Source organism: Sorex araneus, chromosome 2 (genome assembly GCF_027595985.1).
Source record: "Sorex araneus isolate mSorAra2 chromosome 2, mSorAra2.pri, whole genome shotgun sequence".
Taxonomy (NCBI): domain Eukaryota; kingdom Metazoa; phylum Chordata; class Mammalia; order Eulipotyphla; family Soricidae; genus Sorex; species Sorex araneus.
In genome coordinates, this window is record NC_073303.1 from 95,225,591 (window position 1) to 95,242,191 (window position 16,601).

The 16,601-nt window shown below is 41.1% G+C and overlaps 1 protein-coding gene and 1 pseudogene across 1 annotated transcript in view; one reads left to right on the forward strand and one right to left on the reverse strand.

Moving 5' to 3' along the window:
* KCNQ3 (potassium voltage-gated channel subfamily Q member 3) overlaps window positions 1-16,601 on the forward strand; it is a 358,449-nt gene that overhangs the window by 175,092 nt on the left and 166,756 nt on the right. The gene's annotated exons all lie outside the window — the stretch shown is intronic.
* LOC129402699 (U2 spliceosomal RNA) lies at window positions 2,094-2,261 on the reverse strand (annotated as a pseudogene).

The window sequence follows — 16,601 nt, forward strand, 5'->3', positions numbered from 1 at the left end:
CATCCCAATGTGCAGTGACAGATTGAATAAAGAAACTGGTGCATATACACACTGGAACATGACACAGCTGTTTAAGGAAAGATGAAATCTTGCAGTTTGTTGCAACTTTCCTGAAACTAGAAGGTACATGTTAAGGGAAATAAGTCATAGGAAAAAGAACATGATTTCACTCATGTATGGTATATAGAGAAACAAAATAAGGAAACAGACTATTCTGAATGAGGGCAAACTCTGAGCCTTTGGTTGTATGATTGAGATTTTTCAAGCAGTGGGGGTGAGTGTGGGGAAAAGAAGCAAAGCAGGAGATAAACTTGAGGTGGCAGAGACAGAGGCAAAGAATCTGAGGCACATAAGTGGGGTGAAGGTGAAATAACTTGGTTTATTAAAACCATGAAAATTGACATTATATATAAAGTTTTAATAATATTACCCAAGCTGGACTGGAGCCATAGCACAGCGGGTAGGGCATTTGCCTTGCATGTTCAATTTCTCCATCCCTCTGGGAGAGCCCAGCAAGCTATGGAGAGTATCCCGTCTGCAGGGCAGAGCCTGGCAAGCTAGCCGTGGCATATTCGATATGCCAAAAACAGTAACAACAAATCTCACAATGGAGACATTACTGGTGCCCGCTCAAGCCAATCGATGAACAGCAGGACCACAGTGCTATTACCTAAGCCAAAATTTCAAAGAATAAAATTAAGGGAGCTGGCCCTGATCTTAATTTTTGTGTGAGAAGAAAATAGCAAATTCTCATCAATTTACTCTCAATATCTCTTATCCTTGCCACATGATGTCACTATTGAACACATATTTTGGACAGCCCAGTGACTACGTATTTGTCCTGCTCAGGAATTATTGCTGGTCTGAAGCCTAGAGCTCCTTTCAAGGGGCTGCAATGTATGTTCCGAGATTTTATCTCTTTAATCCTGTGCTTATATGCTCAGTAAATGATTGATAAAAAGTAATTTTATAGCATTTTATCTGAGTCGGCTTCAGATACATATACTAATGGAACTATCCTATCCTTATAAGTCTTATGGCCCATGTATTTAATAAATAATATTGTAAATACCTTCTAAACTGAGTTAATTTATGTACTCTTGATTTATCCCCATCTAGAATCCCATAGACTCTACATAAAGATTCTTCCAACACCTCCTAACCCAACTACAAAGGAATTATTTCACAGTAAGCTGTTTTTAGGATATCCACTATCCTTTGCCCTGAGAGTAATTTGTGTGTATAACAGTCATGAGACTCTCACCTAATATTAACATTTTTCATGTGAATTAATATTCCATCTCTCCAAAGAATTTTCATTAGCCCTTTGCACTCCCATAGTAAGTTCCCTTTGGTATAAATTAAGATGCACATACAGGTGTGATGTAACTGTGTCATACTGATGCACACTCAACTAGAAAAAAATTTGTGTGTTGGATAAAATAACTCATATGTAGTTTTCAGAGAAGTACCCGGTTCTCCTTTAAAATAATCATGTATTCTCTTGTCTCTGCACCTCTGGTTCTTGAGGCATTGGCATCTGTCAGGTTTTGAGGTAGATGCTCAGAGATCAGCAAGGAGGTATGATTCCTTTGGCTGGCTGCTTCTTAGAGGAAGTAAAAGAAATATCTCAGTTCCCGAGTGAAAGCTATGAAAGTTTAATGGAAAGTATTACCAGGATTGCAAGAGAAGGGAGAAAAAAACTCACTGGGGAAAAATCTTCAGGAAACGAAAGAACGTTCTATGAGGGAAGGTGAGAGTTATTTTTCAAACGCCCACACTTGGGTTCAGTGCGGAGCTATAGCAAGAACAAAGTAAGTAGGTAGGGATTGGAAAGGCATGTGTTTCTGAGCTGCACTTGATCAATGTGGTCAAAGAGTGGGTTCTTCAACTTATTAGTCAGTTTCTTCTCTGTGAAATAGGACTGAGTTCTTCTCTTCTAGGTTTAAAGAGACCACAGAGAGAAGGCAGCACAGTGTGTTGTTTGACAATATAATTGCTGTCTATTATCAAGAAACTCAATTAGGGGGCCAGAGAGAGAGCTCTTTGAGCTGGAGTGCATGCTTTGCACTTTGGAGGCCCAAGTTCAGTCCCCGGGGCAGAATGGTCCCCCAAGTATTTCTGGGAGTCACCCCCTGAGTACCACACTGGAAATAGTTCCTGCACCAAGTAGGCCTCACAGTCTGAAAAACAAAAAGAAGAAAAAGAGGTGAGGTGAGGTGAACTCACACTTGATCTTAGCCAAAAGGCCGAGAAGCGATGAGGTGGGGTGAACTCAACGAGCTCACCAATGTAGACTTTCAATGAGAATGTGGGTACGTGAAGAGTATGGGAACGGACCCCGTGGGAGAAATGAGGCACCAGAGATTAGTTAACTGAAATAATCCACGAACCTCCTGATTCAAAGCACCAAAGGAGAAATGTTGTTATAGGAAAAGATGAAGTGGGAAGTGGGAGCCACTAGCAAAACCATAGTCAGTGTGGGGGGGTACTCTACCTCTTGCTACAGTGTTGAAGCCGGAGAATAGTGGGGTGGGGACCTGATGGTCAGCCTGGCTTCCTGCCTTCCTGGTGCCTGCTTTGCCTTCTGTCTACTACTACTACCCAGGAAAACTGGTGGTCTCCCTATGTTTGATTTCTAAAATATAATAAGCATGTAAAGCAACCCAGAGACAGAAGTTCAAGCAGATCTCAATACCTTTTGGTGAAGGAATCTTCAAGTTTGTGAGTCTGGGTTCAGTCATAAGGTTGGAGGGCAAAAGTGATTGATCTGGACAAATAATGGCTGAAATTTACAAACTCACTAATTTGCTGAATTAGCTAGATGATCAATAGTTTCATGTCCTGAACTAATGAGTTTCCCAAGTGTTATTGGTTTATCAGTTTGATTTTTTTTTTTTTTGGCTTTTGGGTCACACGTGGCAATGCACAGGGGTTACTCCTGGATCTGCACTCAGGAATTCAGGAATTACTCTGGCGGTGCTCAGGGGACCATATGGGATGCTGGGAATAGAACCCGGGTTGGCTGCATGCAAGGCAAATGCCCTACCTGCTGTGCTATCGCTCCAGCCCCTCAGTTTTATTTCTTAACTTGGAACATGAGACTCAATAAGCTGGTATTTTAAAAGTTTTAAGCCTATAGCTGAAGGAATAGTGCTGTGGGTGTCACTTATTTTGCATGTGACCGACCCAGGTTTAATCATTTGGTCACTCCATAATGGTCCCCCAAGCCTGCCAGACCTGATCTTTGAGCATAGAACCAGGAGTCCTGAGTACAGCCAGATGTGCTCCCACCTCAAAAACAAACACACTCTGAGTCCAATTTGTGTGGATTCATGGCTGGTTCACTTTGTTCCTTCTTCCAGTTCTCATTCATTTGCAAATTAGATTCTGTTTTATTTCTTGCTCCTATGAACCAAACCCAATCAGACATCAGAGAGCCAGGTAGTGCAGAGATGTGATGCAGAGATCAGCTTTCAGTGCTCTGTGCAGGGAGAAATGACCTGAAAAACTAGCACAGAAGAACCAGTACTTTTACCTGCCTATTCGTCCCCTTTCTTTACCTCCTCTCTCCTGACGTCTCACAACTGACATTAGTGCTTCCTTGCCCATGTCACTCTAACCTATTGCTTTCCTCTATTTATCTCCCCAGTTTGAAAATTACTGCTCTAAGCCTTTATAAGTTATAATCATACATATTAATATGATACAGTAATATAAATAATTTATAGTTCCACATTATGTGAGTGAACATTTTTATGTGCCAAATACTTATTATACAAGGCATCTTTTATACCCAGACGTCTCATTACCTAAATCAGCATTGTCTAATGAAAGTTCCTCAGAGATGAAAAATTTTTACAATCTTCCCTATCCAGTATTGTAGCCATTAACCACCTGTGACCATTGAGCACTTGTGCTATGACTATTGTGGCAACTAATTGTCCAAGAGGGTATTGGATAAGGCCTCTCTAAACAGCCCTGAAAGTCTTTAAAAAAAATTGAATCACTATGAGATACACAGTGACAAAGCTGTTTGTGGTTGGGTTTCAGTCATACAATGTTCCAACACCTGTCCTTCCATCAGTGTGCATTTCCCATCACCAGTGTCCCCAGTTCCCCTCCCACCCACCCCCACCCTCTGCAGCTTGCCTCTGCCTTTATGCAGATACTTTTCTTCTCTCTCTCTTTCTCTTCCTCTCTCTGTCTCTCTCTCACTGTCTCTCCTTTTGGACATTATGGTTTGCAATACAGACAGAGAAGTTATCGTGTTTGTCTCTTTTTTCTACTTTTAGCATTCAGTTCTTATCCACAAGGATCATTTCCAACTATAATGTCATAGTGATCCCTTCTCTCTCCCAACTGCTTTTTCCCCCAGCACTTGAAACAGGCTTCCAACCATAGACCATTCCTCTATGACATCATTCTATGTCTGCCCCTCTCCTTCTGACTCATTTCCTTCAGCATGATACACTCCATAATACTCTCCATGTCCATCCACTTATAAGCAAATTTCATGACTTCATTTTTCCTGGTGGCTGTGTAGTATTATATTTTGTAAATGCACCATAATTTCTTTAGCCAGTCTTTTGTCCTTAGGCACTTGGGTGTTTCCAGATCTGGCTATTGTGCATAGTCCTGCAATGAACACAGAAGTGCAGTTGGTCTTTCTCCTGTGTGTTTTTGTGCCCTCGGGATATAGTCACAGAGATCATATTCTTGGGTCAAATGGGAACTTGATCTCTTCTTTTTTCAGGAATTCCCATATTGTTTTCCAAAAAGGCTGGTCCAGTCAGCATTTCCACCAACAATCCCCGAATCCATGCCAGCACTGGTTGTTCTTGTTCTTTTTGATGTGTGTCAGTCTTTGTGGTGTAAGATGATATCACATTATTGTTTTGATTTACATCTCCCTGATGATTAGTGATGCAGAGCGTTTTTTCATGTGCCTTTTGGCCATTTGTATTTCTTCATTGAGGAAATTTCTGTTCATTTCTTCTTCCCATTTTTTGATGGATTTGGATATTTTTCCTATAAAGTTCTAACAGTGCCTGGATATTAATCCCTTATCTGACAAGTAAATAACTTTTCTCATTCCATGATTATCTTTTAAAGTAGATAGATAGATAGATAGATAGATAGATAGATAGATAGATAGATAGATAGATAGATTGATTGATTGACTTGGGGACCATACCCAATGATACTCAGGGATTACTTCTGGCTTTGCACTCAGGAATTTTTTTTCTGGCAGTGCTCAGGACCTTAAGAATGCTGGAGATCAAACCTGAGTCAGCCAAATGCACTGTATTATCATTCTATCCCCTAATATATTTTAATATATGGAAAAAGAAGACATAGAAGGCAAATAAGTATGTTGGTTATCATGGGTCTGTTAAATAATATATTTAAGTAAGAATAAAATACTCATTGGTCCAAATAACATTTAGTTTTGTATCACAACTTTCTTTTGCCTCGATATCTCATGGATAATTGCTACTTTTTCTTCAAGACCCAACTCAACTATGTCTTCTTCCTGAAGCTTCTGAGCGGGGGTACTGAGTCAATAAAGGTGGCACATAGTAGAAATGATGAAAAAGGTCAGCAAATAATCACTTTATCACTACTGTCATACTGTGGATTCTGTAAGTTCTGAAGTGGTTATATCATGACACAGACCTCTTGATATCAACCCACAAACTTCCTTTCAAAGTTTGAATTGATCAATAAGATTTCTACTGGGGAAAATTCAGGCCTGAATGCCTTCTTTTGGGCACCATTTGCATTTCTGTTCTAGGGCAATGAATAGTGACTGTTGGGAGAATTTATACTGTTTTTATTCTGGCTTGAGTCCTTATTTCCCTAGCAATCATACCATTCCCAGAAGGCATATAAAATGTGGATTAGCTTTTTGTAAAGATGATGCTGTAAATCAATAGGCTTTCCTGATAACCTGCAAGAAATGTCCAGTTGTCCTCTGGACAGACACTATTGGAATGTCTAAGACAGTTATTGCACAATGCTCCACTATGCTGAAAGGTCTTGGGGTGGGTAAATTTTCTAATAAAATTTGTAAGAGTTGGGGGTATGGCCCTGCCAGCAAGTCAACCTATACCTGTGGGGCAAGGGCATCAGCAGCCTGATAGTGCCTTTAGGCTTCCTGATACCCCAAAATTGCCGCTGTGCTTTTGCCAGACCCCAGCAACTTTGGGCCAAGTTTACCAAGAAATTAAAAAGTTATATCATGCTAAGTGAAATGAGTCAGAAAGAGAGGGACAGACATAGAGGGATTGCACTCATTTGTGGAGTATAGAATAACATCACATGAGGCTGATACCCAAGGACAGTAGATACAAGGGCCAGGGGGATTGCCCCAGAGCTGGAAGACTGCTTCATGAGCAGAGGGGAGAAGGCAGATGGAATAGAGAAGGGATCTCTAAGAAAATGATGGCTAGAGGAACCAGTTGGGATAGGAGATGCATGCTGAAAGTAGATAATGGACCAAACAAGATGACCTCTCAGTATCTGTGCTACAAGCTATAATGCCCAAAAATAGAGAGAGAGTATGGGGAGTATTGTCTGCCGTAGAGGCAGGGGGAGGGTGGGAAAGGGGGGGTATACCCGGGAGATTGGTGGTGGGGAATGTGCACTGGTGGAGGGATGGGTGTTTGATCATTGTGTGATTGTAACCCAAACATGAAAGCTTGTAACTATCTCACAGTGATTCAATAAAATTTAAAAAAAAAAATTAAAAAAAAGAGCAGTGACCAAAATGCAAAAAAAAAAAAAAAAGAAGAAGAAGAATTAAACAGCCAAAAGTTAAGTATGTGGGAGCCACGCGCACAAACCGCTTCCAGTTCAGCTATACAAGCTCAGTCATTGGCCTTATTTCAGAGACCCAGAAATCTCGAAAGACATCAAAAGCCTCAGTCAGGATCTGCAGAAAATATGCCAATAGTTTCTGTCCCTGGAAAAGATGGAAACAAGGGCAATGATCCAGAAACACACAAAAGAATCTCTGAACCGAGTAGCTCACCACAGCGATCCTTCTGGACTTTAAGCCAGGCCGATGTCACCGGGGTGCTTCAGATGGGGGTAGGCATCATCCTTCCAACTGCCCCCTAAAAACTCTGGTGGCCGCCAAATTCCAGAATCCAATGAGAAGTGCAGGTACACAGGTTCAGTGACAACAAACTCCAGGCCTCAAGAGATAGTTGATAAACCTGTCCTCATTCACCCGTCCCCATGGGACCCTGGAGGTCATGCCCACAAATTGCCTCTGGCCTTTACTTAAGTTCCTTAACTGGCCATGATCCAAAGGCGCACAAAAGAATCTCTGACTGGAGCAGCTCAGGACAGATTCCTCCAGACCCTAATGATCTAAAATCTGAGGATTCCAGGAGCACACAGCCAGCTCTTGCAGTCACGTGACATCTTATGCTATTCATAACAAGAAATATAAAAGAGAGTATGGGGGAGATTGTCTGCCACATAGAAGAAGGGGCAGGAGTGGGATGAGGGGATGCTTGAGTACATTGGTGGAAGATGTGCTCTGGTGGAGGGCTGGGTGTTCTATTGTTGTATGGCTGAAACTCAAATAGGAAAGCTTTGTATCTGTATCTCATGTGATTCAACTGAAAAATAAAAAAAATAAAATTAAAATAATATTCTTAATAAAAAAAAGCTAATGTGGAGCTCATGCCCAACTCAATCAGCTTAATCAATGGCTGAATAAAAAGTAGTATTCCTACTGGCCGCCACGCTTCAGGACCAACCTCTCGGAGAGCCTGGCTAGCTACCGAGAGTATTCTGTCCACACGGGCAGAGCCTGGCAAGTTCCCTGTGCCTGTGCCGTATTCGATATGCCAAAAACAGTAACGATAGGTCTCATTCCCCTGAAAGAGCCTCCAATTGTTTGGAAAGACGAGTAAGGAGAGGCTGCTAAAATCTCAGGGCTGGGAGGAATAAAGACGTTACTGGTGCGCTCAAGTAAATCGACAAACAACGGGATGACAGTGATACAGTGCTACTCCTACATTAAAAAATATTTTGTAAGAGTTCTTCTGCCCCAATACCTGAGTCACAGCATTGAGAACTATGAGGACAAGATAGAGGAAAATTATATCCTAGGAAACTGATTCTAAAGAGCCAGAAAATGTTCTGATGATGTTCTGTTTGGAACCAATTTGTGCTCAGTCTTTTCACAAGGGACTGGATGGAAATGACCTTATCCCTGTGTTCCAGGGACTCAAAGGAAATTACTTTCTCCCTATGCTGTTCACTGTCATCTTATAGCAACTCTTCATTGCCCCCAGAAATGAGTCAAGGCTCCTTAGCATTTTTTTAAGTCACAACAATAAGGCAAATCTCAAACATCAAGTCAAGTGTCAGAAGGACAATATCATGAGCAGAGTAGCAATTAGGAGGAATTTGGTTGTTCCAAAGGAGCAAGCTCTGCTCCATCTGACTCTTGACATTTGTGAGAACAAAAGTACAAGTTATCCTTTCTCTTTCAGTACAAGATGGAATACTAGATTATATATAAAACCTCTATGTTTTTACAGTAGTTTTTAAGACAAAGGACAATATACATATAGCTCATATTTGGTTTAAGGGCTCTCATTTCAAAATGATACTTCTCCCTTATTTCATTTACCCTTGATTTCATCCCATACTTTACTTTTCTATTATTTTGACCTGTTTGCCACTACTGGAATCTCCAAACTCACTCACGTCTTAGCACATTTGCACATGCTGTTTCTTAATCTCAGAATTTCTTTTTTGTCCCATTCATATATAAATCCTGGTCCTTCCATGGCCATCTTAAGTGACACTTCTCTAACACCTACCACATCCTGAGGTGTTTATTCTTTCCTCAGTGTCCCTTAGCACTGATTCTACTGAATTTCTTGCATTTGTTACTCTATATCCTAGAAAATGGGTCTACTCAATTAGAGAGTTCTTGAGCTCCAGGATGATATAATTCACATAAAAAGCTTTCTACTGGATAATATTCTCCAGATGCTTCAGGAACCTTACATTCAAAGTATCCTAACTGAAAAGTATTTGCATCCCTTTCCCACTAGCCTGATCCCATTCCTATATCTCCATTTCAGGGAATAACAGCATCCCCATCTCATCATCAGACCTGAAAAATAGGGACCTTAATTTCCATCATCTTCCTAATCCCATCAGTCACTGAAAAACAACTCCATTCAACATTTCCAGTACATCAACACCCCTGAATCTCTGTTGGTTGTGATTGTCATTTAGTAGACAGTCAGTGAATATATCCTTAATGAATTGTATGTGGATTGAAATCATGTAGGATTTGAGTAATTAGCACCATAGAGAAGGCAGCAATCAGGGAGAACTTCTTGAGGAAAATAGAATTCAGCAGATACTTTTGAATTGGGGGCTAGTATAGGGCAAGAAAAATGATATGATGAAAGCAGGCAAGGAGGGTGATGTAGTAGCTGGAATGAGCGGGGACCATTTATCGTAAGAAGGGATGGTGGCCTGGCTAGATTGGCATATTATGATATGAGCAGGCAGAGGTGTTTGCTGCAGGGTGACTAACGTAAGAATCACTTGGGAAGAGCTTGGAAACCTTGAGAAGATATCTGTCGCTTATGCACCACAAAGTTGGAACCTTTGCTTGTACTTGTGCAGAAGATCTGTGTTTATTTGTCCCAAAGCTCAGAACACAAAACCAGCCATATAAAGATGATTGTGGAAGAGGCTGTAAGCATGGGCAGAAGACTCGGGGTTGATTAGAAACTGAACAATCACGGGACACAGGGTAATGTTAGGCAGGGCCATAGTTTGGAAGGAAAATTTGGTTATTAGCGAACTACAGAGTATATAGAAAGGATGAGAGTAACCAAATAAGTCCATCACCTTTTAATCTGATTTGTGAGGTTCTGACTATGTGCATTCACTCTCGCAAAGTTGGGGGGGAAGTAGTTCAACCAGCAACATTCCTTTCTTCTTCTTTGCTCATTTGAGCAGCAAATTTAGGGAAAACATGTTAAAGTTTCTCAGATGAAAATGCTTAATTGGGATCTCTTCTGAATCCTTTGCTAAGACTACCATGTTATCATGGGGTAGTATCAATCCTTTTCCCTTACAGTTGTGGCCATTCAAAGCAGGGAGAATTGGCATTTCAGGAGCAGGAGGCTGAGGGAACTCCCTTTTATGACTATTTCTATTCCATTTAAATGACCATTTCTCAGATAGAATTCTCCCACGACTCTTGCAGTGATAGGTGAGACTGAATTCCCCAGCATATTTTTGGGATTCTCAGCACTTCCTGCCCTGTCTGGGTTTAAGGTCCTGACTCTGGTGCTAAAATTGTGGGGTCCTGCTACCAAACAATGATGTGTCTCATAGCTTTGTACTTCCCACTGCTATCTCAACTCCCCCACAGGTCTTTGGAGCCCTACTCAGCAGGTACCCAGTTACAAAACCTGCCACTTTCTGACAGCACGTGAGCATGTGAGTACTGCAGTATGCCTGCTTTTAACATCTCTTCAAAGGGGACAGAAATAACACTTCCTACCAGGAATAAGAATAGAAATGATGAAACGAATGCATGTGTTTTTATCTCTGTGCAGGGCACCCCTATCATATGGGCAACCATTGCTTCCAACAATCTGCCACATCAAATGGCAGCAAAGGGCTTTCCTTGTCAGGAAAGGAAAAGAAAAACCAACCGATGTCACTTTCCATGAGGGAGTGATTTCTAGTCCATTCTTGTCTTTCCATTTCCTTTTCTTTTCTTCCCTTAAGAGACACATTTTTTTTTCAGTTTGTCCTTATTGCAGTAGGGCATGGGTTATTTATTGTGTGTAATCTTGTGGTATTATAACCAGAAGGGTCCTGTTCCCCTGCCACTTTGAGGCCCTAACAACTTGAGAGACACAGTGACAGGTCAATGAGGAAACTTTTATTTTTTTTTAATTTTTTAAAATTTTTAAATGAATCTCCGTGAGGTACAGTTACAGACTTACAAACTTTCGCGCTTACATTTCAATCATACAATAATCAAGTACCATTTCTCCATCAGTGTCCATTCTCCACCACCAATGATCCCAGTATCCCTCCCACTCCTCCACCACACCCCCCCATCCCAGCTCTGTGGCAGGGCATTCAATGAGGGAACTTTTTTGACAGTAAACTGGCAGGTTCACCAATGGGGTACTTATGCCCTCAAAGTAAACATCTTCCTCAACAATCATAAGGAGAGGTTTTTATAGTGAAAGAAAGCAGAGAAATACATTTTTTTCAAATGGTGGGTTGCTGATGGTGGAAACCAGGGTAATCAATAAATTTCCTCAAAGCAAATATCCTGAGTCAGGCTTCTCATGTAGCTGCAAAAAAAATATTTTTTTTCTCATTAAAGTTACTGTCCTTTCATCCTTTAGGACAAGATAAGGGGGACATTTTTGACGTTTTCAGTCAACCTCTCCCAGACAAACTTGAATTCAGCTCTTAGTTTCTCCGGGCTAGTTGGAGCACCTTAAAGCAGAAGAATGGATGAGATCCAGTCCCTGCCTGCAGAGAACTTCACACTAATTTGGGAATCGGGCGCATAAATAGATATTGACATCTAGGACCACAGGGGCTGAGAAAGAAAGATGCCCCGGGAGTTTTGAGAAGGCAGATACAAAGGGCACATGGCTCCTTATAAGCCAGCATGTCTCTGCCAACGGGGAGAGCATTTCCGTCACTGCCCAGCCTTCAGCTCAATTCTATGACCTTATAAACAGAATTTAAATTGCTTCATTTTTCAGAGAGGCAGCAAAGTACTGCCTGGCCGAGACTTAAAAAGTTGTGTACCTAATTACGGAGGTGAAGGGACCCACAGGCTGAAAGCCATGAGAACCATTCCCCTAATTATATTCCATTTTCCAAAACAAGGATTTGCCATTTCTCAGACCTTAGAGCAAGAGGCCTCCAAAGGATTAAATATTAATTGGATTTCTCCTTCCTGTTTTCCTTTTTTTAAAATCATATTTTAAAATACTTTTCCTCTTTCATCCTTTATCTAGTTCTTCATTCCTTTGATATATACAATCAGAATTTGCTGTAAACACCACTGACACAGTGGACACACAAACAAAATAGCAACGGCCCCAACAACCTCCTGCACCCCAACCCCACTCATCTTTACCTTGGATATCTCTCAGGATCTCTCAAAGATCGAGTTCTCTGTGAACATAAATGCTCTGGAACAAACTACTTCTCAGATTTTGAATGAGGAAAGCAACAGGTGGGAAAGTGGCCTGGTACCATTTGTTAATTCCAAATGAGATTGTGGCAAACAATTTGGGTGGGTGGGTGAGGAAATGTGCATATTTTTGAGAATTTGCAGAAAGTATGTCTGGGAGGATATATAAGAAACCAGAAGTATCAGTTGGCGATGGAAATGAGGACAGTTGTCAAAATAGCAGAGTAGGAGGGAGAATATTTTCCACCCAGTTAATTCTGTGCCATATGGATATATTTCCATTTAAAAACGTTAATGAAAATTAAATGTAAATACATCAATAATCTGCAGCTCTTCCTTTCAGACACTGAATCCATCTCTCAGGAACACCAATATCTCAAAGTCTACACATGAGTCACCTCAACTGTTATGTTTTGCTCCACATGAGTTGGGTTCCCTCTGGTCCCCATGTCAGCATGCAACTTTCTTTGCCTGATACCCATATTTCTTCTGGGAGCCCTTCGTGAACACAGCCTGAGTCACAATCTCCACCACTACTTTCTTCAGTGAAAGAAACTATATCACTGTTTCAAAGCTTCCCACTTTCCCCACAATATAATTTTTTAAATTTTTAAAAATTTTATTGAATCACCATGAGATAGTTACAAGCTTTCATGTTTGGGTTACAATCTCACAATGATCAAACACCCATCCCTCCACCAGTGCACATTCCCCACCACCAATATCCCTGGTATACACCCCCTTTCCCATCCTCCCCCTGCCTCCATGGCAGACAATATTCCCCATACTCTCTCTCTACTTTTGGGCCTTATGGCTTGCAACACAGACACTGAGAGGTCATCATGTTTGGTCCATTATCTACATTCGGCACACATCTTCCATCCTGACTGATTCCTCCAGCCATCATTTTCTTAGTGATCTCTTCTCTATTCCATCTGCCTTCTCCCCTCCACTCATGAAGCAGTCTTCCAGCTATTCCCCCATAATATTATTTCTGATAATATGGTCATCTTACTTGTACAAGATGCTCATCATACTTTATATCACAGACAAGAGAGACCCTTTCTAAGGTGCTATCCGTAGGGCACCCGAAACCTGGCATCTGGGCTGAGTGTGAAGAGTATGAATAAAGACAGAGACTGATCAACTGCAACGTGAGTGTCAACTGCCCAGAATCACCAACTATAGAAGTCCACCTGACTTTTGAAAGTCAGAAGCAGAGTCTTGGGAGGTAGCTCAGAGTTTAGGCACATATGCCTTCCAGGGACAAGGACCCGGTTTCATCCCCAAGTACTACATCACTCCCTGAGTACTTTCATGGGTAGTCCTGGTGGCCTCCAATACTGCTGTCTGGAAAACTATACCTCACTGGGCTTGAACATTGAACAGCCCAACTGGTTGGCCAAGTATTGCCAGGAGTGGTCCCCAAGACCCCTGAATGCTATTGGAAGGCATAAAAATAAATAAATCTCAGAGTAGAAGTCACCAAATTACAGCCATGGGCCCGTGCCTCTTCATATGAGTAATTTTATTAGAACACAGCCATATCCATTTGTTTATGCCTCACAGATATCTATGTCTTATAGACTTTGTGTTGTAATGAGATTCTTTATTTTGGGGGGTGTCGAAGGGGGCATACTCTGTGATGCTCAGGGGCTATTCCTGACTCTTGGGCTCAGGAATAACTCTCTGTAGTCTTGGGGGGACTACATGTGGTGGAAAATTTTAAAAACACTCAGGGATAGAACTGGGGTTGGCTGGCTGTATGCAAGATGGGTGCTCTAACCCCCGTACTATCTCTCTCTGCAGCTAGAGAGTTCAGTTATGACAGAGACTTTGTGGCTCATAAAGCCTAAGATCTTTGCTGTTTGTCTCTTTTAAAGAGAGCAGACTTCCCCTTATTCTGGGTCAGTGAGCTAGCTTAGTCCTCTGTTTGAATTAAGTGGCTTTTATCCAAAGTTGGTAAGAAGTTTATGTTTTACTTAGAACTATGCTGCTTTTTAGCTGGGTCTCTGTCTCTGGGCACACTCCACATTTCTGGGCAAACTAAATTGATTGTTCACCTTACAGATTCCCTACTAGCTAGAGTATCTCTGCGTGTAGAAAGTACATTGCTTCTCATGATGTCGTGATGTCTAATCAGAGGTATCTTATTATCATCCTGCTACCAGCTTTCCTAACTTATGAGAACCATAGAGCTGACTTTTATTAAGTTAATGTGGCAATTATTAGAAAGGACTCAGGATGGAGGCTGGTAGCCAGTGGAGTCAACCGTGTAATTAAAAAGGATAAATTTTCTGGTCCTACCCCTGAGTTGGGAGTGGCAGGGGACTGAATAAGTCAATGGACAATGGTTAGTCCCATATTGCCTACATAAAGAAATCACCATAAAGATATGAAAGGACAGGTTCAGAGACCTATTAAGATGAACACACGGAGATGCTGGAAGAGTCTCTGAATGTTCTGTACCCATTCCATATACCTTGCCTTAAATATCTTTTCCATCTGGTTGTTCCTGAGCTTTATCCTTTTATAATAAACTGTCAGTCTAGTATGCAAGACATTTCTTTGAATTCTGTGTGCTACTCTAGAAAATTAATAAAATCCAAGGAGTCGGCCTGGGAACCTCTCATTTCTGTCCAGTCAGTCAAAAGTGCAGGTAACAATTAGGACCTTGACTTTTGTATGAAGTTTTTGGTTGTAGTTCTGGTTTGTTTTGGTAGGCAAAGGGTGTCAGTCTAATAGAACTCAGCTCTGAACCTGTGGAATCCGCTTCTGTCTCTGGGGAGATTGTGTCAGTCAGAATTGAATTAGAACTTTTGGCCCTCCCTTGGTGTCAGAGAACTACTTGTATGTGGGAAACCCCTGTCCCAAAGTTTGGAACTGATCTAAGATCACTTTTACTCTACTCGCATGCTCCTTCCCTAATGCAGATTCAAGCATATAGAACTGCATCTGTTACCAGTAAAACTTCTTGAGAGAGAAAGAAGCAGAACCATTTGTGATCTCAGAATCAGAGCCACAAAAGAGGCCACAGAACTTAAAATATACTTTTAAGACAAATAGTCAAATACCAAGACAACACATTGCTTGTAGAAATCATTTATGCTTTTACCACCTACATCTTCTCCCCAGTGTCTGAAGGGGACTATACCTAGTTTGGCCATAGAAATGAGAATGACTCAGCTTCAGCTGGCAGCTTGGAGTCGGGATGTTGGGGTATCTGTGCAAGAGCAGATGGCATAGAGCCTTTTCCTGGCCATCTGAGGCCCCCACCACAACTCATAATGTGTGTGAAATTGAAATTAACTTTCAGTATATTAAACCATCTAGATTGAAAACATGTGTTCTTATCATTTCACATCATAACAGATCCAAGCATATATAATAGATTAGAAAATATTTATAACATAGAATTGGTTTATAGTTTTGCTATGGTGAATAAGGTTTAGGAAAAGACACATTATATCTTTTTGATGAGGAAAACTATTGATCAACAAGTTGTGAAATCAGAGTTTTAAATAGTATGAGGTGGTGAATCAGAACAAAAATTTGGAGTCAGAGAACAAAGTCCAAATCCTGTCTTGACCACCTGCAATTTTTATCTTCTTGGGTAAATGATTTGTTATTCTACATCTGTACCTATATGTTCATTGCAGCACTGTTCACAATATCCAAAATCTGGAAACAACACAACTGCCCTAAAACAGGTGACTGGTTAAAGAAACTTTGGTACATCTACACAATGGAATACTATGCATCTGTTAGGAGAGATGAAGTCATGAAATTTGCTTATAAATTGGATAGACATGGAGAGTATCATGCTAAGTGAAATGAGACAGAAAAAGAGATACAGAAATAGAAGGACTGCACTCATTTTTGGAGTATAGGATAACAACATGAGTCTGACACCCAAGGACAGTAGATACATGATCCAGGAGGATTGCCCCATATCTGGGAGCCTGCTTCATGAATGGAGGGGAGAAGGCAGATGGAATAGAGACAGGATCACTAAGAAAATGATGGCTGGAGGAATCAGTCGGGATGGGAGATGTGTACCGAAAGTAGATAATGAACCAAGCATGATAACCTCTCAGTATCTGTGTTGCAAGCCATAATGCTCAAAAGTAGAGAGTATGGAGAATATTGTCTGCCATAGAGGCAGGGGGAGGGTGGGAAGGGGGGGTATACCCGGGATATTGGTGGTAGGGAATGTGCACTGGTGAAGGTATGGGTGTTTGATCATTGTGTGATTGTAACCCAAACATGAAAGCTTGTAACTATCTCATGGTGATTCAATAAAATAAAAAAAAATAACTTGCCCTTCTTATCTGTTCAGAGGAATGTATCTATTTTAAAATTTAAAAGT